At 40.1% G+C, this 26,864-nt stretch overlaps 1 pseudogene; it reads left to right on the top strand.

Annotated features, from left to right (window-relative positions):
• The first annotated feature begins 12,115 nt into the window (after nucleotides 1–12,115).
• Nucleotides 12,116–22,836, top strand: LOC116659735 (annotated as a pseudogene).
• Nucleotides 22,837–26,864: the final 4,028 nt, after the last annotated feature.

Below are 26,864 nucleotides of genomic sequence, written 5' to 3'. Positions count from 1 at the left end.
GTTAATAGACATAGGTCTATTTAGATTCCGCATTTCTTCTTGTGTACGTTTTGGCAGATTGTGTCTTTCCAAGGAATTAGTCCATTTCATCTAGGTTATCAAATTTGTGGGTAGGAGTCGTTCATAATATTCCTTTATTATCCTTTTACTTTCCGTGGGACCTATAGTGATGGCCCCTCTTTCATTTCTGATAGTAGTAATTTGTGCCCTCTTTTTTTTTTTCATAGTTAGCCTGGCTAAAGGCTTATTGATTTTAATATTTTCAAAGAACAGCTTTTGGTTTCATTGATTTCCTCCACTGATTTCCTATTTTCAATTTCACTGATTTCTGTTCTGATTCTTATTATTTCTTTCCTCTCCTGACTTTGGATTTAATTTGCTCTTCTTTTTCTAGTTTCCTAAGACAGAAATTTAAAGATTATTGATTTTAGGTTTTTCTTTTCTAATCTATGTATTCAATGCTATCAGTTTTCTTCTAAGTACTGTTTTTTTCTGTATCCCACAAGTTTTAGTAAATTGTGTTTTAATTTTCATTTAGTTTAAAATATTTTAAAATTTCTCTTGAGATTTCTTCTTTGACCATGTGCTATTTAGAAGCATATTATTTTCTCTTTGCATATTTGAGGATTTTCCTGTTATCTTTCTAGTTTAAGTCCACCATGGTCTGGTAGCAGACATTGTATGATTTCTACTCTTTTAAATTTAAGTTGTGTTTTTTGGCTCAGAATGTAGTCTATCTTGGTGAATGTTCCATGTGAGCTTGAGGGAAATGTGTATTCTGCTGATAAGGTCAATTTTAAGGCTCCTTTTGTCCTGTGGTTCTGCCCCCTTTTAGGGCCCGGGAGCCATCCTTTGCATTATTTGCATCTGGTAGCAGATGATAATTGCAGCAGAGGTTTTGGGGATCAGGCCTAAAGTTGCATACTATTCTACTGGGCAGCACACATTCTATTGGACATAACAGTCACACGGCCCCATGCAGATGCAAAGGAACAAGAAAATGTGGTCTACTGATGTGCCAAGGAAGAAAGAGCACTGATACTGGGGAATGCCTTACCAAGTTCTGCCAAAGTCCATGCTTCTGGTAACCACATGTCTGTTTCATCCTTCCTCCCACACACAGAACACTGCCTCTTCTCCCTGCAAGGAGGAACAATCCAAAGTTTCAGCCAGTTACTACCTTCAGCTTAAAAACAGGATCCGCAGATAATTCAATGATGTGCAGTCCTCTCCATCAGGTCTGGATATGGCTCCTTGTGTGCACAGTCTGCACTGGCACCTCCCTAAATTTTGCACTCTAAGCATCTCACTTGCCTCACCTTGGTCCCAGCCCTGCTTTCTGCACATACTAATGTAAAATGGTAAAACACATGCTGCATCGATCACTCACATTTGGAAGAGAACATAGAAGACACACAGCAATCACTGGTCAATAAAAATCTGAAAGCTTCTAAGTGTTCATACCCAAGAATAAGCTCTAATTCTTCTCGCAGGGAGGAACTGTCTGTTGTTCTCAGAGGCTCCTGGACCCACCCTCTGGCATGGTCTTCAATGCGCATCATTTTCTTTAGCCACAACTGAAGTGTGTATTTGAGATGATGTCCTCCTTGGAAACAAGATTAAATTATGGATTTTCTCTGTTCCCTTTCACTTCTGCTTGCAAGTTGGCCATTTTCTTTTCCGGTGCTCATCTCTTTCTTGTAATAGCCTGTCAGATGCCGCCAGCAACAACCAACAGACACTATTAATGTTCGTTTTCTGATTTCTTCGCACAGAGCTGCAAGTTTAATGGGCACATCGTCTGCCTCCAAGATATCACAGGTGACATTTTACCAAAATTTTTGCCACTGTATGTGCACGGATTTCTAGACATCAGCATGCTATATCTATTGCTGCCTGCCATGCAATGCCATAAGTTTTGGTGTTTTTATTTAATGGCATTTCCAATATGAATCTCTATATATTACCAGGGGTGAGAAATTCTGGTTACTGTAACAAACAACCCCCAAAACTCAGTGACTTGACCCAACAAAATAGTTCAAGCTGACATCATACTCCAACGAGGGTCAGTAGAGGTTCTCTGAACCATACAGTCACTCAGGGACCAGGCTCCTTCTATCTGGGGCTCCGACATCTTTGAGGGCCTCACACTCCATCCCTGAACCCTCTCATTTGGGGACATATAAGAGAATGAGAGTTTGAAGTATTTTACAAGAAATTTTAAAGACCATATCTGAACACAGCACAGAGCACTTCAGTCTACATTCCATCAGTCAGAAATCATTCCCTGATGCAAGGTACACTGATGCAAGGTAACAGAGTAAGCATTCCACTGATGTTTGTTGAGGGAAGACATGGACCTTTAACCAGGGCTTGCGAAAATACATGGCTCTTTGTCCTCCCATTAAATGTTTGTGGAACCCAGATTTATTGGAGTTCCTTTCTATCTTCTGTAGGTTTTTGTCTCCTCTCTTGCTGGTAGGTCGACACTCATCACTTCCTGTTGCTGCTCACGTGCCTGTCTGCACAGCCCTCTCCCTGCTTCTACGTAGCGTATCTTGTTTTATTGTGCTTCACTTTACTGTACGTCACAGATACTACATTTCTTACAAATTGAAGGTTTGTAGCAGCCCTGCTTTGTCAGATGATGATTGGAATTGTTTAGCAATATTTTAAATTAAAGTATGTATTTTAAAAAAGCACAATGCTATTACACACAAAACAGACTACAATGCAGTGTAAACATAACTTTTATATGCATTGGGAAACCAAAGAGTGTGTGTGACTTGCTTTATTGCGATAGTCACTTTATTGCCATGGTCTGGAGCCAAACCCACAATATCTCTGACATATGCCTGTAGTTCCAATATGCTTGGAAAGTAGAAGCCAGATAACACGCTTATGAGAACTGTGTATAGTGCAGGATTATGTGTGCTGTGAGTCAGGACTCAGTGGATAATCTTGACTTCCTTAGGGAAAAAAATACATGAATTCTTACAGCAACTATTTTATTTTGTCATAGACACATGTTTCTTAGCTGTGTTCCTAAGAGGCTGTAGATCGCTGAGCTCTAGAGAAGTGAGAAGTTGAAAGCAGGTAAAAATTTTTATTTTAAAGTAGAGCCATATCAGCAGATCGTTTTTGGTTTTGATAAATTCAGACGCGGTTACTCAGTTCTGAGTCTCAGGGGCCCACAAGCGGGTACTCTGAAAGTATAAAACTTTAAACATTGGCTTTGCAGGTGGATTTCCACATTATATGCTTACAACTGGCCAGACTTTATAATGAATCCCCTCATATTCATGGATTTATCTCTCCATATTTTGGGAGGAAACTAAGAGAAGGGTGGGTTGGTCACTTGAAGCTCTGCTGGCTTCACAGAGACTGAAGCTTCCTACAGTTCTGATCTGACTGGCAAACTGGGTGCGACTTAACATTTATATTTCCCCTGCCAAGGGCATGCTGTTTGCTCAGACTTGTGATCTCTTTGCCATAATATTTATTCTGTATTATTCCACAGACTCCATGGATGAATTGATCATTCTTGGAACCTGAACATTAAGCCTGCTGGTGCGTCAGATCACACTCATTTGGAGCTGCCGGAGAAGAGGAGGGTTGCTTCCTTATGGACCCTACTCTTAACGGCAGATGCAATCATCAAATGGAAAAATCCTCTACTACTTAGAAACGACAGCATGTGAAGGTCAGTCAGGAGTTGGGGTGGTCTCCCATAATTAGCATTATAGATTTTTTTTATCGTTAGCCCCAGTGACAGAACCTACTATTAGCCTCCCCACCAATATTCATTCTCCCCTTCTTTCTCAGCAGTAGAACCAATGATTATGTGGGCACTTGGCCACCCAGAATAAGCACTACCTTAGCCAGCCTTCCTTGCAACTAACAGTAGCCCTGTGACTTAGGTCAGGTCAGGGGAAGGGGTAGTCACGGTTTCAAGGAAGCCTCACTATGGGGAAAGGGTGTGTCCCATATCTCTCTGAACCACAGTGTGAAAGCCGTGTGTTGAGAATGAAAAAGTAAGAAGACGAAAGGGGTGCAGGTCCCTGCTCAATGCAGAGCCCCCATGCCAGTGCTGGATGGCCCTCCCAGGCTGCTATGTAAGGGAGAAGTAAATTACTACCTTGTTCAAGCTACTGTCACTGTGACTTTCCTGTCACTTGCCACTGAGTCTAATCCTGATAAAGTCACCATCTTTAGAATGAATATTCCAGATCTGGTGGAAAATGATCTTTTCTCTCTCTTTCTAATGGAGAGTCTTGGCTGCACATGAGATCAGATTAGGGAGGTTAGATCCAAGGCCTTTCAATGCAACTGGTGACCTATTACTGGCTAGGATCTACTTAAAATTCTGCCTCTGAAGGTGAAATTTCTTCTCTTACCAATTATCAAGGAATTACCAAAAATCAGTTCTACCTTCAGAGTGTTCTGATAAACGTGGCAGACACTCTCCAAACACCTGCATTGACAAAGACTGGGGATTTAGACATGATTAAGATATCATCAGATCTGAAGCTTATTATAAATTTCTCATCACCTAAAAAAAGCAGAAATGATAAATCCCAGTAGGAGGAGATGAGCCTGGCTGTCAGAGACAGTAAGGAGGGGAGATTCTGGGGACAGTTAGCAAAGACAGAAACTTGGTGACTGAGGTCCTGAAGGCAAAGCCCCCTCTAGAGATAAGGGTGGCTCCCACTCGTTTACACAAGGGCAACTGCTCAGAGCCTTCTCTGACTGCAGCCTGGTCTCTGGGCCTCATTTTTGAAAGTTGGTCAAAAATTCCAAGTGGAATAAACACTCAGAGGAGATTCCTAGCCCCGAAAGTTACTTTGGAGGACCACCCAGAACAGTGGGCTCAGATGATTACCAACCTAGTCACCTTTATGAATCCCAGGGGTATGACGCCCTCTGGTTTGACCCAGAGTGTGGGTTTTGAAAATTTCTCAAAATGGCCAGCTAGGAACTTTGGCTGCTGGGAAGATGGAACGGGTGTACTTTTTCCTACTCTTCCCACTAAGTACAATGAAAAACCGTGAATATTTTATGTAAAACAAACATAAGAAGATGGAGAGATGGAGAGAAGGTAGACCAGCTAGGGACATCGAGACCCAAGGAACAGCACAGTGGTGAGTTTCCTGAGCTTTTCTTAGCCTTGTAAATCTCAGACTTGGAGCTAAAAAAGCCAGCAACATAAAAATGCCAACAAGCTGAAGGGAGAAAAAAGCCCCAACAAAAGCCTGCTCTCTCCAGCCAAAGGACCAGAAAAGAGGCAGCCTGGCAAGAAGAGAAAGAACAGTGTCCCCACCCCGACCCATGATAGCAAAGGTGGAGTGAGGAGCCTGTATGTCTACCCTCATGAGGTTGTAATGTAAATTGTGAATATAAAACATAACACTCACCACCAGGGTGGTGTGAGAGAGGGCAGAATAGGGGGCCGAGAATTTTATCCACAATAGGAGTAATGAGCCCCCCCCCCCACTTCATGGAATCAATGGAGACCACGTGGGGAGCCTGGACTTACACCCCTACCCACAGTAATGCGGCGCCCCTTTCCTTCCCACTGGAGTGATGTCAGGGCCAGTGGAGAGTCAGGACTGTAACCAGGCCACTCCCCACCCTTGGTGTCAGTGGAGGCCACATGCGGAGCAATATGGAGGTACCCCTATCTCCCCCAGCCAGAGAGGTACCAGTACGGGCCTGGTGCAAAGCTGGAACTCCTACCTCCTCCCAGCAGAAATGAGAAGCACCTCCCCCAATCAGGTGTCAACAGGGCTGCGTGGGAAATCTGGATTTCTACCCCAACTTGGCAGTAATGAGGCAGCACCCTCTACTTCCCCTGCCAGAACAATGTCAGAGAAAGCCAGATAAAACAGAAGGTTTCAGTAAGGATCCAAAGTCTCATAATAGCCAAACATTCCAGGATTAAACAAACAAACAAAAAAACACTTATCATACAAAAACACATGAAGATCACAAACTGAATGGAAAAACACAATCAACAGATGCGAACATCAATAGATGCGAACATCAAGAGATGTTAGAATTATCTGACAAAGACTTTAAAGCAGTCAAATAAAAATGCTTCAATAAGCAATGAAGAAGAGTCTTGAAACAAAACAAAATAAAACAAAATAGACTCAGCAAAGAAATAGAAAGTCTCATAAAAAAATTGAAGATACAAAGAAGAACTAAATAGAAAACTTTAGAATTGAAAAACACAATAACAGAAATTAAAAACTCAGCGGATGGGGGGACCAAGGAACAAATCAGTGAACTTGAAGATGGAGAAACAGAAATCACTCAATCTGAATAAGAGGGAGAAAAATAGATGAGAGAAAAATGAACAGAGCCTCAGGGACCTGTGGGACTATAACAAAGGATTTATATCATTGGATTCCTAGAAGGAGAGGAGGAAGAGGACAGCACTGAAAAAGTATTGGATTTTTCGATAAACAAAACCTCACCACACCCAGTATGAAATAAATCATCTGAATAACCTTGCAACTTTCAAACAAATTGAATTTTTAATTAAAAGATTTCTCAAAGAAATCTCCAGACACAGAGTTTCACTGGAGAGTTCTACCAAACACTCAAGGAAAAATGAACATCAATTCTACATGATCTCTTTTAGAAAACAGAACACTCCCCAATTCATTTTATGATGCTAGTATTATTCTGATGTCTGTAGGGGATCTGAAGGATTTGGAAGATGATCAAGAAAAAATACATAACCACAAAGGAAGTAACACACAAGCTTTATTGAGCTGTGCTTGGACAAGGTTGCATGTAAGGGGAAGTCGCTCATAGTATGAGACCGACCAGAGGCTTAAGGCAAGAGGGCTACCATCCAGAAGGGGTGGAAGGCAGAGGAACTCCCAGAGGAGAGGGTGATCAGAGGGGGGCCTCTAGGTGATGTCAATGAGCAGTATGGTGGGGAGTCTCTGGGTCAGAAAACTCTGAAGGGCAGCAGCATGGGATCTTACAACCACAGGGCTCTACCTTATCAAAGGCCAACAGATGCTCAGTGAGATTTCGTGGGATATGCAAAGCAGGTGAGCCCTAAATGGCTAAATGGTTTGCTTATTGGGACTATTTTTAAGATGAATGTTGGATGTGTAAAATTTTGAATTTGGTGCCAGTGGACTTTTGAGCTAATGGGTCTTAGCCTGCAGTGAAGAAATAAACAAACTAGGCTCCAATACACAGAGGCCATATTTGATTCATTTATATAACAGTAGAAAACTAAACAAAGACAGTACAAAAAAAGAGAGAAAACTACAGTTCAAAATTCTTCATGAATATGGACACAAAAGCTCTTAACAAAATATTAGCAGAGTATCCAGCAATATGTACAAAATTTATACACCATGATCATATGGGGTTATACCAGGAATGCAGGGCTTGTTCAATATTCAGAAATTAATCAGTGTAATCTATACTAATGGGCTAAAGAATAAAAATCACATGATCATATCAACTCATTCAAAAAAAGCATCTGACAAAATTCAACATCCTTCATGGTAAAAGCTCTAAGAAAAAAAAAAGATAGGAATAGAGGGGAACTTCCTCAAACTGATAAACAGCATCAACAAAATACCTACAACTAACATACTTAATGGTAAAAGACTGAATGCTTTCACCCTAAGACAAGGAGCAAGGCAAGGATATCTAATTTCACCACTTTTATTCAACATAATGCTGGAAGTTCTAGCCAGTGCAATAAGTCAAGAAAAGGAAATAAAAGGCATACAGATGATTGAAAAGGAGAAAACAAAACTATTTGTGGATAACATAATCATTTATATAAGAAATCCTGAGTTTATCCCCACCCCTGAAAAAACTTCTAGAAATAATGAGTTCATCAAGATAGCCAGATGCAAGATAAATATATAAAAATCAATTGTATACACGGTAATGAACTTGTGAACACCAAAATTTAAAAATATAATACCTTTTAAAATCATTTTTAAAAAGTGAAAGTCTCAGGTATAAATCTGACAAAACATGTACAGGACTTGAATGCTTGAATGATTAAAGCTAAAAAATGCTAATGAAAGAAATCAAAGATCTAATAAATGGAGACCTAGTGTATTCATGGATTGGAAGATTCAACTTATTAAAGATGTCAGTTCTCAGCAAATTGATATACAGGTTTAATGCAATTCCCACCAAAATCTTAGAAAGATTTTATAGATTTTACTAGATTATTATAAAATGTATATGGAAAGGCAGAGGAATTAAAATAGCTAAAGCAATTTTGATTTAAAAGAATCAAGTGGGAAAATCAGTCTACACAACTTCAGGACTTACTGTACAACAGCAGTAATAAAAATTGTGTAGCACTGCAGAGGAATAGACTTAGATCAATGGAAGAGTAAAGAACCAACAAACAGTACCACACAGAAAAGGAATTCAATAGAAGAAAGATTTTAAACAAATGGTGCCAGAGTGATTGGACATCCTAGGCAAAAAAAAATAGGCCTCAACCTAAATATCACACCTTATACCAAAAAAATTACTCAAAGTGGACCACAGACAAATGTAAGCCATAAAACTAAAACTTTAAGGATGAAAATATGAGAAAATCTTCAGAATCTAAAATTAGATAAGAGTATTTAGACTTGAGAGAAAAACCAAGATCCATAAAAGGGAAAATTAATAATTGGATTTCATCAAAAATAACATTTTGATCTGTGAAATATGAGGGTGAAAAGATAAGCTACAAACTAGGAGAAAATATTTGCAAACCACATATCTGATGCAGGATTAGGATGTAGAACATATAAAGAACCCTCAAAATATGGCAGTAAAGAAGACCAAACAATCCAACTAGTAAAAGGGCTAAAGATAGGAAGACACACTTCATTCAAGAGGATAAAAAAATGGCGAATAATCACCTGAAAAGATGTTCAATATCATTACCCATCAGAGAAATGCAAATTAAAGCCACAATAATATATCACCAATACCTATCAAAATGTCTAACAAGAAATAGTGACCAAACTAAATGCTGGCAAAGATGTGGAGAAACTGGGTCACTGCTGTTGCGAGTACAAAATGGTACAGCCACTCTACAAAACATTTTGGCAGTTTATTAAAAAACTAAACATGCAACTACCATATGAGCCAGAAATTGCACTCCTGGGCATTTACCCCAGAGAAATGAAAACTTATGCTCACATAAAAACCTACAAACAAATATTTGTAGCAGCTTTATTCATAACAGTCCAGAATTGGAAGCAACCCTTTTGTTCTTGAATGGGTAAATAGTTCAGCAAACTGTGGTACATCCATACCACAGAATACTATTCAGCAATAAAAAGGAACCAACTGTTGATAGATGCAACAACGTAGATGAATCTCCAGAGGAATATACTGAGTGAAAAAAAAAAATCCCCTAAGGTTACACACTGTATGACTATTTACATAACACTCTTGAAATGACAAAATTATAGAAATGAAGACTAGATTACTGGTTACCAGCAGTTAAGGAGTGATGGGAGTGGGAGGAAAGTGCGGGTGGTGGCTATGAAGAGGCTTCTTGACTGTATCAATGTCAATATCCAGGTTGTGATTTGTACTATAGTTTTACAACATGTTACCATTGGGAGAAATTGGGTAAAAGGGACACAAGATCCCTCTCTATTTTTTTCTTAAAACTGGATATAAATCTACAGTTTCAAAACAAAAAGTTTAATTTTAAAAAAATGGAAAACTCTTTTCTTTGCCTGATTACAGATATATTATAATTTGTTAGATGTTCCAGACAAAAATGTGGCCAGTTTTTCACTTTATAAAATGTAAGCCTGGGTTTTTCAGGCCAGTACTTAACATGAGGAGTCAAGGGTTTTTAGGTATAACTCTTCTATTGTAAGCCACTATTAGATTCCTTGCTATCTTGAAGAGAAATCTGTCCATAACAACATAAATGGTGGTTCTTCAATCCTTTTCTTTTGGCTGTGACTTTATGGGCCCCAACTGTGTCCAGGCTAATTTGAAAGATCAGTTAATAACCTCTGATGAGATAAAACTACAATTTGTTTTGGCCTCTCCTTTAGATTTAGTCCACAATAATATTTTTACTACTTTTGGGTCAGCTGGATGTTTCCATAACTTGCTGATTGGTGAGAGAAAGACACATATTCCCTTATATGCAGACTACACACGTGGATTTATCATGATCTAGGAGTGGTCTTAACAGGTATTTGGTACTAATGGCTAATTACTGCTAAAGAGATCAGCTTCAAGTCAATTATTCAAAAGCCAAATTCACTGTTTTGAATAGCTATCCCTTAACTTTTTACTAGTTTATCTCAAGTAATCCCATAAGACCAGTAAGCTCATTTATGGTCTAAGATTTATGTGGAAAAGGAAGAGGCGGGATCTGCGTCCCCAACCCCCGCCCAGAGACAAGCGGGTGTGCTTTTCCAGGGAAACCAATTAGACCGTTTCTCAGGAGGCCTAGGTGACACCTGTTACTTCTGGCGATTTTCCATGGTCTTTTGGCTGGTCTTTGGTCTTACAGGCTTAGAAACCAAATTTTGTTAGTCACTTATCTTAACCAGGTATATGACATTAGATCTGAAAGCAAAACACCAATGCATTGATTCACTGAGAGGTGTGTTCCATACATGCTTTCATCAATGCTTTGAGGCTACAAAAATGGTATTTTCTAAGAACTAGGAAATGAAGGTGCCCACTGAGACTTAAGCTACAAAATCAAAGCATGATGGGAACTGTAGACCAGAACACCTAAGTGGGGCATGGGCAGCCCATTTTCTCCCTGTAGTCAAGTTGTATGAGAAGCCAAATCATAAAATGAGTAACAGTTCATTCACAATAGCAAAAAAAAAAAATTGTTATGATGTGAATACATGATGCCCATATTCTCCGTACAAAATTTCTCCTTAGGGTCCCTGACATGGGAAACCAGAGTAAGCAAGAGACTGATGCTAAACATGGAATAAGAACAAGAGGCATGGGGTTAACTGAATGTTTCCTGGTATCAGGCACACATAGCATGATACATCCTGCTCTCATTAGGGAGGTTCTTATCTCGGAATCTGAACATTTATAGTCACTTGGTGACAATCTTTTGCTTCTATCCCCACTGGGGAATGGCCTTTCCAGGCAAAAAAGCCATCAAGATTCAAAAGTTGTTGGCTGAGATTTCTGTTCCTCTAGGCAGTGCCCTTTGGCTGGATACTGTCCACATTTCCCTCCATCCTTTTTCTAGGGTAGCAAAGCCCTGCTGGGTAGCCATGTGAATATTTCTACTTCAACCCATCAGAATTCGACATTATAGTTTAGCTTTCAGAGGACCATCTTATTCTAAACTACTGGGATTCGGCTCAGCAGCCCTCAAATACTGACAAGCAAATATTCTGCAACTTGTTTATCCTGGAATCCACCCCAAGAAGCTGTGTGGCTCAAATCAATAAAGGTTTTTCTTTTATTGATGCAGGTAGTCATTGGTATAACTGCTCTAAAACCCTTCAAGGTCAAAATAATTTCTGTAGTGCTATGGGGGTGGCGGCTTGGGGCTTTTTTCCATGGTCTATATTAGACCACGTTCCAAATTATTTTCTAAGCAATCACTTCTATCCTCAGTATGGTGTAAATAAAGAAAATAACATAACACACATGCAAGACACTAAGTTAAGTGCCACTTCAAAATATTTGTATTTAGTCTTTATAAGAACTGATACATGTATACAAAAATAATGTTTTATCTCCCCTTGTGAAGCATCTGTACTTGTCCATTTTCTACCAGTGGCTCAGACATCTTACTTTTGTCACAGGGTGACACTGGGTAACAAAGCAATTCATCTGCCAGAAACAAGTACGAACATCCTTCTTGCGGCTGGGTTCATATTTATGCTGCTCAATAATTCCTGTTTTCAGCCATGACATGGCTAGTGAAAAGTGCTTACATTTACTGCGGAATTTTAAGCACAGAATTCCTCTAAGTGGAATGATAATGGACCTTGCTGTGGTACATCCTTAATGGGCAGGAAGCTTTGTTTGGTTTATCACTGGCGATGATAAGGACACACACTGGTTTCTTCCTCTGGTCCCCTGGTTCAAATCAGCTTGAATGATGACATACTTTTGCTGCCACATCCTCTATCAGTTCTTACCAGACTCAAGTCTAGGCAACCGCATCGCCGCAAGGCCAGAGCCAGAGGCATCTGAACCAGGAACTGAAGTAGGGAGCGCTTCAGAGCAAGCATTTCAGGTTTAGGCTCCATGCACCCAACCACACAGAGAGCCTGGTGCCCTGACCTGTGCACACTTACAAACCACAACTTCCTAGGCCTTTTGTAACATACACATGCCAGGCAGAGCCCCCTCACCCACTGCAAATAAAAACCCAAGGAGTTATACACAATATCACCTCACCATCCCTCCCAGATTCTTATTTAAGGATCTGTGTTGGTGAAACAGGCTGAGTTGCTGCAGGTAACCTATGTTGTAAAGGCATCATACAGAAGCTCTTGTCTCATTATGACTTTCATACATTTCCTCAAAGTTCATCAACCTAAAAATCACTAAAAGATAACTTTTCCTGGAAAGTTATCTCAGAAAGTTACCTGACAGTTGTACTAATGTATTAAGCCACCTGGTTCTCAGTGGAAATGCGTCAGTGCAACTACTGTCTCTCTTTTTAACTATTACTAATCTGTCTCAGGGCCTTGCAAAAATAATTTAGCTCTCTGGTCACGGTAATTTCTGTCCTGCTGATGTCACTGCATAATGTGGGGTTAAAATAATAAAGCTAACACCAGCCACCACTGCCACCAAAACAGTAACATTGAGCATTTCAATGTTTTGAGCACTTTTCTAAGTATTTTACATATAGTAAAACATTCCCTCCTCACAATCTGATGAAGAAGCAACTATCATTACCTTCATTTTATGATGAAGGAAACTAAGGCAGAGAGACGTTAGCTAACTTGCCTAAGGTTACACTCATATCAAAAGAGATGTGTGTAATTGCTCTGTAGAAAAATGATTTTTCTGTTTTTAGTCAATAAAAATGATGCAGACTTAGGTTTAAAAAACAAGTTCTTATAAGACAGAATTACAATTTAAAAAGTAAAAAAAAAACCCAAAAACAAAAACAATTGCACCATATTCTACTACCAGAGATAACCACCAATTATTTATAAGTGAATTTCCTCCAAATACCTCTTTATAGATTTAGGATCATATCGATTTGTGATTATCACAGCATAAATGGGATCAAGCACACAAAACTTTTCTGTGATTTGCTTTTTCTGCCCCACTATATGGACGTCAATAGCCCTTTATAGACGTCTAAGTGCTACGTAAATCTCTCTGGCTCTTAGAATGATGAGGGCAGAGGGGAGTCTCCCAGCCCACTCAGAAGAGAGGACTCGAGATCAGAGTGTTTTCCAGTCCCTTCGTAGCAGATTTTACTTCAGTCTGACGTTTAACATAGTCATCCGTGATAATGCTACAAAATTCCTTTCCAGAATGCAAGCCAAAAAGCTCTGCTGGCCACTGACCTGGACCTGAAGGCCTGACCCCCAGCTCTCCAGAGAATTAGCCGGGCTCTGGGCTGAGGATGTTTAATGCCCGAGTCATGTGCCAGCTGGCACAAGGGGAGCCCAACATGCAGACACATACCCCAAGTGGGGCAGAGGAGCTGAGAGCTGTCACTGGGTTGTTATTGTAGCAATCTGCTGACAAGTGACGGGCTAGTGAGGGGAGAAGTCCAAACCTCTCCAGGAAACCAGACAGGGCTTATGATGAGGGCTGTTCCCACGCACCTCACCAGGAGATCAATCCCCATGAATGACACCCTTGAGTTGTGCAGTGCGCAATGTGTGCAGCCTTATGTGATGGCTACTGTGGGTCAGCTGAGGCTGTGCCTGCAGGACACAGTTACATCGTGCGGCCAGTTGAAAGAGAATAATCCTAAGAGAGTTCAAAGATGATGGCTGATACCTCACAGAGTACCCTCACACCTCTGGTTCTCCTTTGAAAAAGTCCTGTTGGGGAAACAAGACAAGAAAGTGGCAGTTTAAGGGTAGGAGTGCCTACATGTGAACATGGATTCCCGGGCTGACTTGTGAAGGCGAGAAATCTCTGGGGCACACACACTCATCTCACCACCAGCATCTCTCTGGGGCAAGCAGTGTCTGTCAGTGTGGGGATGGAGCCAGTTCACCAGAAACAGTTCTAGCACATTTTAAGAAAGGTTTAAAATTCAATCTTTGAGCTCAAAAGAAACAAGAAAAGTGTGAAAAAAAAAAAAAAAGAAAATCAACATCATCCATAATTCTTTCACTCTCACCCAAAATAATCATGGTTAATATTTAGGTCTAGTTCCTTCTAGCTTTTTCTATTCAGCATTGTTTTCAAAGAGAGCCACATATCTCTCTCTCCAAGTTCACTTAATATTTTATATTTCCCATTATCATAGAGAAATTCCACATGAATACAAAGTGTCATGCATAATATTTCACTATCTAAAGTTCTATCCAAAGTTATGGAGTCCTTCAAAGCAACTGTCTTTGTTAACGAAGTTGTCTAGGAACCAACACTGAGCTCATTTCCCCCCAGATTCCTCACGCACCTCTGTAGCATGTTATCCAAGGAGCCCCTGTAATCTGTGGGGATGCCATTAGTATCCTCTTGCTTTCATTTTTAATTGCAATATTTTAAATGAATTCCTACATATGGTAAACAAACTAACTCCCACAAACTTCAAAGTTTTAAAGGAGTATATACTAAAGACTCAACTCCCTGTCCCCAAATCCTCCTCCCCAGAAGTGACACTGTTGTCAGTTTCTTGGGCATTCTTCCAAAAATATACCATGTATACGTAAGCAAGTATGTAATAGTCATCCCCATTTTTTTTTCATACAAATAACCGCATGCTCTATGCTTTGCTCTCACCTTGCTTTGTGCATTTAATGTTGAGAGAGAGAGAGAGTGTGGTCTCGTGGCTAAAAGCACAGGATTTAGAAGCCAGATTTCCAGTACCATCATGTATTCTTGACCAAATTACCTAATCTCTTTGTGCTCCAGTTTCGTCAACTGCAAAGAGGTGCTAATAATGGTACCCACCTCACTGGGTCCTTACATGGTGATGTAGTTTGAACTGTGTTCCCCCAAAAAAGGTATGTTGAAGTCCTATCTTCCCCAGTACCTCAGGATGGGACCTTAGTTGGAAATAGGGTATTTACAGAGATAATCAAATTAAAAGGAGGTCATTGGGGTGGATCCTAATCTAACATGACCAGTGATCTTATAAAAAAGGGGGAGTTTGGGCACAGACACAGACATGCACAGAGGGAGATCGCCACGTGAGGGTAGGAGTTATGCTGCCACATGTGCTCCTGGAACTGCCGGAAGCTGGAGGGGCAAGGAAGCACCCTTCCCCACAGGTTTCAATGGGAGCCCAAGCCTGCTGACACCTTGACTTCTGACTTCTGGCTGCAGACAATAAATAACTGTTGCTCTAAGCCACCTGGTTTGCTGCACTTTGTTATGGCAGCCCTAGCAAACAAATACACACATGCCCAGAATTTAGCCCATGGTGAGTAACAGAGGAGAAGTAGATCTTTTCTGACATTGGTGTTGGGAAGCTTAGATTTCTCTCTACGTCCTGTTGTATCCTCAAATCCTACAGCATCATGCTGCAGATCTGCCTCATTCTTCTCATTGACTGCATAGTTTTTTGTGGTTTTGGCAAATTTTGTTATTTAAATATTCCTCATTATTATCAAAGTAATACATTTGTTTAAAAAAATTAGTACTAAAAAGCACATAATGAGAAAATAGCAGTATTTGTCTCTACGTATCCTCAGACCCCTGGTCTGACTCCCCGAAGGCGGGCATTTCCAGCTACTTGGATCTTCTTCCTGGTACTTATCTCCGTATTTCTAAGCCATGTGCTATGCTGTTACTTCTCGTTACTTCTAAACTTATCAGTTTTAGACACTGTCTTTTGCCTTCCTGTTACGATAAATGAGGATAATGAGGATAATGAGGATTTGGGTTTATGACAACCCTTTACCCCTACACACACACACACACACACACACACCCCTTTCCCTCTCATCTTTACCATGTAATTATATAACTATTTTAAGTTATGTAATAGATTGTTAAAATAGATTTCTTAAGTCGCTGAAATTCAATAGAGACTTCAAAGCTGAGAACAATAGGTACAAAAAGCCCCCACACTGTAAATAGAGGTTCTAGAAATCCACACGGGGCTTGCAAATGGGGTGGCCCCAAAGTGATTCTTCCAGCCTTTGCTACTATCTCCAGTCTCAAGAATTAACTGGGGAGCTGAAGGAGCCTGTGCTGGGCATTGCTCTGGAGAGTCAGCAGAGCAATTGTATTTCCCACCCCACCCCCAGTGCAAGATGGAAGGAGGACTTCTCCCACCCACCCTAAACTCAGTGAGGGGGACCTCAAGAGAATCCTCAGAGAGACTGATAGTTTGGGGGCAACAGCCACATACTTGGTGACTGACACCCCTGGAAAAAAAAAATTCTGAAGCCAGAAGCTGGCTAGAGCAGCCTGCCTGGTAGCAGGACAAAGAGTCAAGGTTGGCCCGCATTTCCAGGGATTGCTGGGCAAAGATCTGGTTTGCTGTGGGCTAGATTCGAATCTGTTGAAGAGAGCTGCCAATAGGTAGCTTTCAAAAGTTCCCAACCCAACAGTACCATCTAGAAGGATGAAAAATGACTCCAACAAAGAGTGGCCAGGCAGGAGCCAGGTGCCGAGTGGACAGCTGTCAGTGCCAGCCAAAGGACACATCTTCTAGGTCAAGGAAAGTATGGCAAAAACATCCCTCATGATGGAAGTTCTCCCAGGAACCAACCTTGGGTACATGACAGACAAAGAGGGCACTTGTGGCAGATGACAACTCTGCAGGTCAAGATCTTTTCTTCCTCTTAATTCCACCCTTCCTGTGCCTGACCCTAGAGGAGCCAGAGGCAGCAGAGTGAGCGAGATGGAATAAAGTGACACTGACCTCCTACCTACAGTGCCAGATTTAGCCAACAAAAGTACAGGGTGACCAGAATTTTAGATAAACAATGAATGCGTTTTTTAGTGTAAGTACCTCCTATGCAATATTTGGGACGTAATTTTACTAAAAGCCTGTACTGCTTTCTGGAACTCACACTGAACTGGGCGTCCTTATTTTATCTGGCAATCCTGCCCATCCTCTTTGCCCACTGCAAACTTCAGGCCTGTGTCAGACCCAAGCGGCAGGAGAGGAGAGATGGAAACTGGATAAGAGCTTGGTGTTCTGATATCAGATGACACTGGACTTTGGATAACTTAAAAAAAACAGACTATTCATTAATAGCCTAAAAGTGCTTAGAAACATGGTACAAATTGTCTGGCAGTTCAGCTGACAGGAGTTTTGCAGCTGGAACCTTCCAAGTCCCTCTTGTTCAATAAACTACTTACAGGTATATTAGGTTCAGCATGTAGGTTATTATTTGTTGCTGAGCCAAGCTGTAAACTAAGATTGCATCTCTTACATGACTTTCTATTTTTAATTTGACTTAATAATTGCCTAGTTAAAGCAATTTTCTTATTTAAAAGTCATTTATGTTTCTTTCTCTATGAACTGCCTATTTATGTACTCTGTTGGGTTGTTGAGCTTTCTCTTAATGATTTATTCAAGTTTATTTGTATATTAAGAAAATTAACCTAAAATAACATTCTTCTATGGGGAAGTTTGAAATGGTGAGTAACAGAGGAGAAGTAGATCTTTTCTGACATTGGTGTTGGGAAGCTTAGATTTCTCTCTATGTCTTGTTGTATCTAGTCATGCTCTTCCCAAATTTTCTTAAATCAACAGTTTCCTTAAATATTCCTTTAATGCTTACATGCTCAATTCTTGGTTAAAAATTTCCCAAGAAGATGTGCATGATTAAGATACAGCCTATCAGCATCCTTCCCCTTTAGACACGATCATTCATCCTTGGGATTTGTTTCCATGAAATTAACCCATATCAGGAAAACAGCTGCAAATATCATCTCAAAGGAATTATGACAAATTTCTCTTGAGATACTATTATTACCTAGTTGGAATATGTGACACAAAGATTAAAATCTCAAATTTGTTTCTTTCTCTGTTCATGATTTTATGATTCTAATCTGATAACAAATCTCATTATTATTTTCAGTTTTTCATTAGAAAATCAGAGCCTTGCTCCTTATCTGTCTCATGAGATTTAGTCTCCACGGTTATCACCACAGTAATGGGGATTGTATGATAAGGTAAAGATTACACTCGAGACTACTACCACTGCATATAAATTTCCACTGTAAATGGTTGCAGGCCACAAGGCTAATTTTTGCATATAATTCTTTTCAAAGAATCCTTTTGTTCTTGAGGGAAATAAAACATTCCAAAAACAAATACATTGAAATATGAATTTAAAAATTATTTTAAGAACAATAGGCAGAAAAATTGCATTTCAGATGAGCTGTCAATGGAGTCCCACATTTGTCAATAATTTCTCAGAAGAGCCCAGGATGTGCTTCGGCTTCTGATTTTTATTTATAAATTCAGTTTTAAGACTGCAATGAGGCATGCTGATTCTCCTGTTTCACTGCCTAATTCATTTATTTCTCTAGAATGAATGACAAGTAGGAAGGGCTGGATTCCAGAATCCCTTGGCCCTGGAATGAAAAAAACCTTGCGTGTCTTGCAGATGCAGGGCTCTGTTTAGTCTCAGCGATATCATCTTCAGCATATGTAATATTGCACATTCCTGTTCAGCTTTATCTCTCTATTCAGTGGAGAACTAGCTTCTTGGGAACCTCTGTCTTAGAAATCAACAAATGTTTCCTTGCTTTGTCCATCTGCAGCACACAAGTTTATCTATCGGGTTTTGTGCTTATCTGACAAGAGTGATGACAGAAATCTGATCAGTGCCCAGATCAATCAATCAATCAATCAATCAAACATACTAGGGGATAGCCAAAGCACTGTGGAGGAAGAAAATGAGTATTGCCGAGGGATGGTCATGTTCCTGGCACAATGCTTGGTGTCTCCATTTGTGCAGACTTATTAAACTCTTGCAACAGCTTCTTCAAGGTAAATGAGAAAACTGCAGGTCAGAAAGTCAGAGTTACTTGCTGATGGTAAATGTCAGGCTTTTCCCATTGCTTCCTGCCTCATACCCAGCACTCCAGCCGTGCTGAACTGTAGGCAGTTCTTCTTAAGCACATAATCATTATCCAAATGTGTCTGGTTAGTTTGGGACACAAAAATCATCATAATATGAATAACCCTGATGCAGGCTTTCATGAAACTGATGGAGATGATGTTGAAGAAATGCTAGACTCACAAGCAAACGCTAATAATTAAGGGTCTTCCAGAGTTAGACCAGTTAACGATTAAAGTGAAAAAAAAAATAGACATTAATAAGATCTTCAAAAGAGAAATATTTGAAAATCATAGATTAAGGTAGGGGCAGCAGAAAAAAATGGAGGACTTCAATGTATCTGTCAAATGTGTTACTAAACACTCTTTTTTAAAAAGTAGATCCCCAAACCCTAAATCAACACTTGTTTTTTTGTTCCAAAAATTAGTGAAGACTTACAATTATTACCTAACTTTTGTTAAATGTAAGTAACAATATAGATTATTTTTATAATTCTTCTTTTCATTTTCCAAGATCAAATTCTAATCAATGTTTCCCATATCTTACATAGAATGTTTATGTTGGGTTCCCTCTATGTCTTCCTTAGACATTCACTGCTTTCACTGGGAGACCTCCTGTGCTTCGTCCTGCTGTTCATGCTTCTGAACCTTTGTCCATGGTATTCCATCTGCCTTCGCGACCTGTCTCTGTTGTTCTGCAGGGAAAAACCTCTTCACTCTTCTCAACCTCCTCCAATATCACCTCTTGTGTAAAAGTTTCCTCTAACTTTCCCTGGCTCTCTTAGCCAAATGGATGGAAATAGGAAGAAATACACAACTTAACAGAAAAATGTAAGTTACAAAGGAAGCAACGAATGAATTGGTGTCAGGAGGCAGTTTTCCATGCCCAAGCACAGGCCTCAAGCAACAGATTTCTTGGATTAAAACCCAAGCACAAATAAAGAACATTTTCACAATCATGGAAAGTTCTATTGGACAGCACTGGAACTTGCTTGAGAAAACACAAGCAATAGATTTAAAAAAAAGAAGAAGCACTAAGAAAGGAATTCTGGGCTTGTTTTCTTTCTAGGTAATGGCAGTACTGCTGGAATGACTATGTGTTCTGGATGCACATTGGAGGAGTCCTTACCAGTGTGGGAGGCTGGATGAGGAAATGATCTTTCAGCTAAGATTTGAGTAGGAATTAACTAGGAATGTGTTGGCGAGGGGAGGAGGGATGGGGGGCTGTGGATTGGTTTGAAAGAGAGTCCCAAGGAGATGGAACTATGGGCGGGGGAGCCTAAAGAAAGAGGACACAGGATGCCTTTGCAAGAAGTACAACATATCCATCAGGCTCTAGTTCTGCAAACAAATTCGTGGTTGACATTGTGCCTGTAATGAAAAATAAAAGAATATGACCTAAATGTGAATTAAGTGCCAGAGGAAATAAACTCCTCTGGTTATACCAGGTCAGGATGATCAGAAGTGATGATGTATCAAGAGGTTTCTTACTAATTCCTTATTTTCAGTATTTGTTCATTTCACACTTATCACATGTCAAATGGTGGAAAGAATTCTATTAGGAAACTCATTGAGGGCCTCAAATAGACTGGAGATGTTACATAATAAATGGAAGCTCATGATCTTTCCATCTTCAGAAGATTTTTGTTCCAACTGAACTCACATCTTACTAATAGACATGGTAATTACGAACAGAATATCAAATTTTGGTTTCCAGTGCAGTATGTCCAAAAGGTGGCATTTCAGGAGCCCTTGTAGCACTTATTTAAAATGCAATCCCAAGACCAGAAATAAATGCATAAACCTATGGTCAGTTAACCTTTGACAAAGGAGGCAAGAGTATACAATGGAGAAAAGACAGTCTCTTCAGCAAGTGGTGCTGGGAAAACTGGACAGTTGTGTGTAAATCAGTGGAATTAGAACACTCCCTCCCACCATATACAAAAGTAAACTCAAAATGGTTTAAAGACCTAAATATAAGATATGACACCATAAAACTCCTAGAAGAAAACATAGGGAAACATTCTCGAACATAAATCACAGCAATATTTTCTTAGATCACTCACCCAAGACAAAACAAAAAAGCAAAAATGAATAAATGGGACCTAATCAAACTTAAAAGCTTTTGCACAGCAAAGGAAACCATCAACAAAATGAAAAGACATCTATGGAATGGGAGAAAATATTTGTAAATGATGTGACTGACAAGGGATTGATATACAAAATATACAAACAGCTCATACAACTCAATATTAAAAAAACAAACAACCCAATCAAAAAATGTGCAGAAGACCTGTATAGACATTTCTCCAAAGAAGATATACAGATGGCCAACAGGCACATTAAAAAATGCCCAACATCACTAATTATTAGAGAAAAGAAAGTAAAAACCACAGTATCTCACAATGGTCAGAATAGCCATCATCAAAAAGTCTGCAAATAACAAATGCTGGAGAGGGTGTGGAGAAAATGGAGCATAAACTGGTGCAGCCACTATGGAAAATAACATGGAGGTTCCTCTAAAAACTAAAAACAGAGCTACCATATGATCCAGCAATCTCACTCCTAAAGCAAATATCTGGAAAAAGTAAAAACTTTCATTCAAAAAGATATATGCGCCCCAATGTTCACAGCAGCACTATTTACAATAGCCAAGACATGAAAACAACCCAAGTGCCCATCAACAGACAACTGACTTAAGAAGATGTCATATATATACATACACAATGGGATACTACTCAGCCATGAAAAAGAATGAAATATTGTCATTTGTAGCAACATGGATGGACCTAGAGATTATCATACCTAGTGAAGTAAGTCAGACAATGACAAATATGATATCACTTATATGTAGAATCTAAAAAATAATACAAATGAATCTATATACAAAACAGAAACAGACTCATTGACTTAGAAAACGAATTTATAGTTACTAAATGGGAAGTGGGCAGAGAGGGATTAAATTAGGATTATGGGAATTAACAGATACAAACTACTATCATAAAATAGGTAAGCAACAGGGATTTACTATACAGCATAGGGAACTATATTCAATATCTTATAATAACCTAAAATGGAAAATAATCTAAAAAAAAATATATATATATATATCTGGATCACTTTGCTGTACACCTGAAACTAATACAATATTGTAAATCAATTATACTTAAATAAAAAATAATTAAAATGCATATCCCCTCTTTTCCTGCCATCAGTGAGCTGGGCAGAGGCAGGGTTCAGGGGCATTCAAGATTTGGCTCCATTACCTACTGCCATAGCATCGTTGTGGAGGTGTAATAGATGTTAACACTACTTTACAAGAGGTACCAAAGACTGCCTTCTCCTCACAATGACCCAGCACGTGGAATTTGTGAAGCTGCCAATGTCTCAGTGCCAAGCCCATTTTGAGTGCCTGCCTCCAACTGTGATGAGTTGTCAAGTTGGTGGAGGCCCTTTGTGCTGAACAACAAATCAATCTAATTGATGTTCATGACAATAAGAAACTAGGGGAATGAGAAGGCCTCTGGAATACTGACAGAGAAGGAAAAGCCTGTAGAAAGGTTCGTTGCAGCTGTGTGGTTTTAGTAAAGGACTATGCAAAGAATCCCAAGGATGTCATCAAAGAGTACTTCAAATGCAAAAAATGAACAAAAAACTTGGCTTTTGCTTTTAAAAAATGCATACGCCCAAGCCCACCATGGACCTACTTAATCAGAATTGCTGGGCTCTACAGGGCTAACAAATTCCCCGGGTAATTCTACTACACACCAAAGTTTGAGAACTTCTACTCTACGGAAGTGACTCTGAAGTGTGTAGTGGCAGCCCGGAGCCAAGCTGGTTACATAAGAACCATGTAGAATTTTGGTTTTGTTTTTAATTATTACCTCTATACTTATTGGATTTCACTAGTTGCTCCTCTTCCTGTCCCAGGATCCTATCCAGGACACCACATTACATTTAATCATCATGTCTCTTTAGTCTCCCCTGGTCTATGTCAGTTTTTTAGAGTTTCTTTGTTTTTCTCATGACCTTGAGAGCTTTGAAGAGTCCTGGCCAGGTACCTTGTAGAATGTTCCTCAATTTGGGTTTGTCTGATGTCTTCCTCATGGTTAGACTGGGGCTATGGGTTATAGGGAAGAAAACCACAGAGGTGAAGTACCACTCTTACTGTACCTTATCAAAGGTACATACTGTCAACAAGATTTACCACTGTTGATGCTAATCTGGATTATTCTGCCTAGAGGTAGTGTTTGCTGGTTTCCTTCACTGTCAATTTCTCCCCCAGCCCAACGCTACACTCTATACTATATTCTTTATACTTTTTGGAAAAGAATCACAAAGCACAACTCACAGTCAAGGGGGAGGTGGAAATTAAGCTTCACTTCCTGGAGTGGCAGGTATCTACATAAATTATTTGGAATTCTTCTGTAAGGCAGATGGGTTTCCTTTTCCATTTATGTATTTACTTAATCATTTATGTATATCCATATGGGTGCGTTGATATTTGTACTCTGGGTTATAATCCAATATTATGTTATTTATTTTATTGCCCACATTTTTCAGCTTTGGCCATTGGGAGCTTTTGATATGCCCCTGTGTTGTTACTTTAGGCACTCCAAGATGCCCCAGGCTCATCTTGTGTCTTCCCTATCCCAGACCTAGAATCAGGCATGTCTTGCAGTAGAGTTCTTTTCTAAAATGTACAATTTCTGCCTCCTAACCTTGGAGACGCAAATCCAGTTGGTCTAGAAAGGAAGCCCAAGAATATGTTTTTTTTTTTTAATTAAATGAAACAGAACACACTCATAGGAAAAATAAATTCAAACAATGCAAAAGGAATATATATATTAAAAGTGAGGGTCTATCAGTCCCTGCCCAAAGACAACCTACTGCCAGCTTTTTAGAAATCCTTTCAGAAATCATCTATATGTATTTCTGAGTATGCACATATGTATATATCACCTGTATTTTTATGGAAACAACAGTATACTACAACATTCTTGCACCTTGCTGTTTTCACTTAACACATCTTAGAGATTGTTACATGAACACAGATTGACATTATCCTTTTCTATGTGGCAGAGAGCTTCAGTGGACAGCCACAATGTAAGTTTTTTACCCGTTGTTTATTAATAAACATTAAGGATGTCTCTGAGTTTTGCCATTACAAGCAATGCTACCATGAACTTTCTGCACATACTTTTTCATACATGTCTTAAGACATCACTGTGCTAAACTCACAGCAGTGAAATCACTGGGTCAAAGGTATATGCCTGTAACATTTTGGTAGATACTGACAAACTGCAATTCAAAAACTTACAGCAACATATACTCTCACCAACAATGTATGAGAATGTCTTTTCTCCACATAATTCACAATAAAGTGTAGTGCTAAAGTTTTTTATTTTTGCCAATCTGATAGGTGAGAAATGGTACCTCATGGTTTAAATGTTCATGACTTTAATTATGAGTCATACCGATTATATTTTTATATATTTATAAGTATTCAGAATTTTTGTATGTGTACGAGCTGCCTATTCACACCTTTTGTCCTTTCTTTTCTATTGGATTATCAACATTTTTCTTATTGGTTTGTAAGAGCTCTTTATATATTAAGGAAACAAGTACATGCTTGCTTTCTGTGTTGTATGTACTTTTTTAGAATACATTTTTGAAAGTCTCCCAGGTGATTCTGATGACAGCCAGGCTAGGGACCCACTGCTAGATAATTGTATATAGTCAGGGTTAATATGTCCCACATGGGTGACACCCCCAGTCACAGGTAAGGGTAATTGCTGCCCTACCAGCTGTGATCTGAGGGTAACAAAATTCCTGTGGAAATCACCTCAGCTACTGAGAGTAGAGATTCTAGGGACTGAACCTACCCTTTGAGGCACTGTTACCAGGGAGCTGAGCATCCCACTGACCCATTATTATGCAACAGCAAGACTGCCACTTCCCCAACATGTCCTGTATCCTGGGATTGGATGCAGATCCGACAAGGATAATAGAGGGAGACTCTTTTAGCCTAATACCACAGGACACAGCCATGGCGTTGGTAATCAGGCAATATGAAAGCCCTGATTATCTTGCACACGACACATCACATCTTGAGGGCAGGTAAGATGGAAGGCCTCTTCTCCCCTTTCCACCTCCCGCTCCCCAGGTGCTGAAGCCTTAAAAGCAAGATGGAAATGAACAATGCACAGCCCGGCAGAGGAAAAGGACCAAAAGAGGGGCTGTGTGAGGAAGGAGAGATAGGATATCCGGGGGAAAGGCTCTTCTTCCAAAGAGAGGGAGCTGCCACCTGGGTGCCTGAGGGTCACTGTGAGGCCCCCTTTAGTGACAGAACCCCAAGAAAGGCAAGCATGTGGCAAGGAGCAGAGGAGCATCTCCAGAGCCCCTGGCCCCTTAGTGGCCATTAGAATGGACTGGAATGTTCTGCTGAACATAAAATGAAAGGGCTGTTTAATACACAACTGTGGACCCTGTGTCTGGATAACTATGTCTGCACCACCCGCTCCCATCCAAGATGTTTGTGCAAGGTGGCGTTGAGGGCTACATTCTGGGATTGGGCCCAAGCTGAGGAAGTAGGGGCACCTTAGATTAAAAGCACAGACCAGTGGTTCTCAAAGTGCAGCTCTAGGACCAGAAGCATCAGCTTCACTGGTAGCTCGTCAGAAATGCCAATTCTGGGATCTCACCCAAGACCCACTAAATCAGAAACTCTGGGGATGGGGCCTAAGAGTCTATGTTTTAGTAAGCCCTGCAGGTGATTCTGAAGCTAAAGTTTGAGAACCACTGCTATCTGCCATGGCATCCAAGATAGCAGAGTGGAGCCCGTAAGCAAAAAGCCGGCACCAAGTGCAGTGGTGGCACTCAGACATTCTCTCTGGGGCAGCGGCACACCGTGTACAACTGCCATTGGGCCCTACAACTTCCAGATGTGTGTTTGCTGGGGATCAATGCTTTCCCCAGAGAGCTGGCACCAGAGTGCCATGCACATTTCCCAGATGGGCTTCTGAACAAGAACCCCCAGCAGGAGGTCCCAGGGGAGGATAATTCTTCTTGATTGAAGGTAGGCAGGGTGTGGGCTCTGTGTGAACTCCCCCAGGTCACTTCACTTCTTTGGATTTTAGGGTTGAGCATATGGGGCTTTATTCACCCAATTCAAAAACAGTTCATCTTGGCAAAAGTAAAGAAAAAAAAAATCTTTTTTTTTTGATAGATTTTTTTTTAATGGCTCCAAGATAATTTGGGTTCTGGATCATTATTTCAGTTGTTTCTGTCAGCAAGTAACCTTACTGAGTACTGTCTTACAGGGGGAGGGTATAGCTCAAACAGTAGAGCACGCATGAGGTCCTGGGTTCAATCCCCAGTACCTCCATCAAATATAAATTAATAAATAAACCCAATCACCTCCCCCTCATAAAACAAAAGAAAAAAAAAAGAGTACTGTCTTGTAATTTATTGCCAAGTCACATTTTTTGGCAAATATTTTCCTATAAAATATTTAAGGCTCTATCTGACTTTGGGTCTTTGGAAGAGATTACATTTCCTCTAAATGTCTGATGCATCCTCTGGGGTTTTGGCCACAGCGCCACCAATGTGAATGCTGCTGACGGGAAGCTCGTCACCCCCCACTAAACAGACCTTTTTGCCCACTGGAAAAGAT

This window comes from Camelus ferus, chromosome 25 (assembly GCF_009834535.1).
Source record: "Camelus ferus isolate YT-003-E chromosome 25, BCGSAC_Cfer_1.0, whole genome shotgun sequence".
NCBI classification, from domain to species: Eukaryota; Metazoa; Chordata; class Mammalia; order Artiodactyla; family Camelidae; genus Camelus; species Camelus ferus.
Note: the sequence above shows the minus strand (reverse complement) of the source record. Positions and strands in the feature narration are given on the sequence as shown.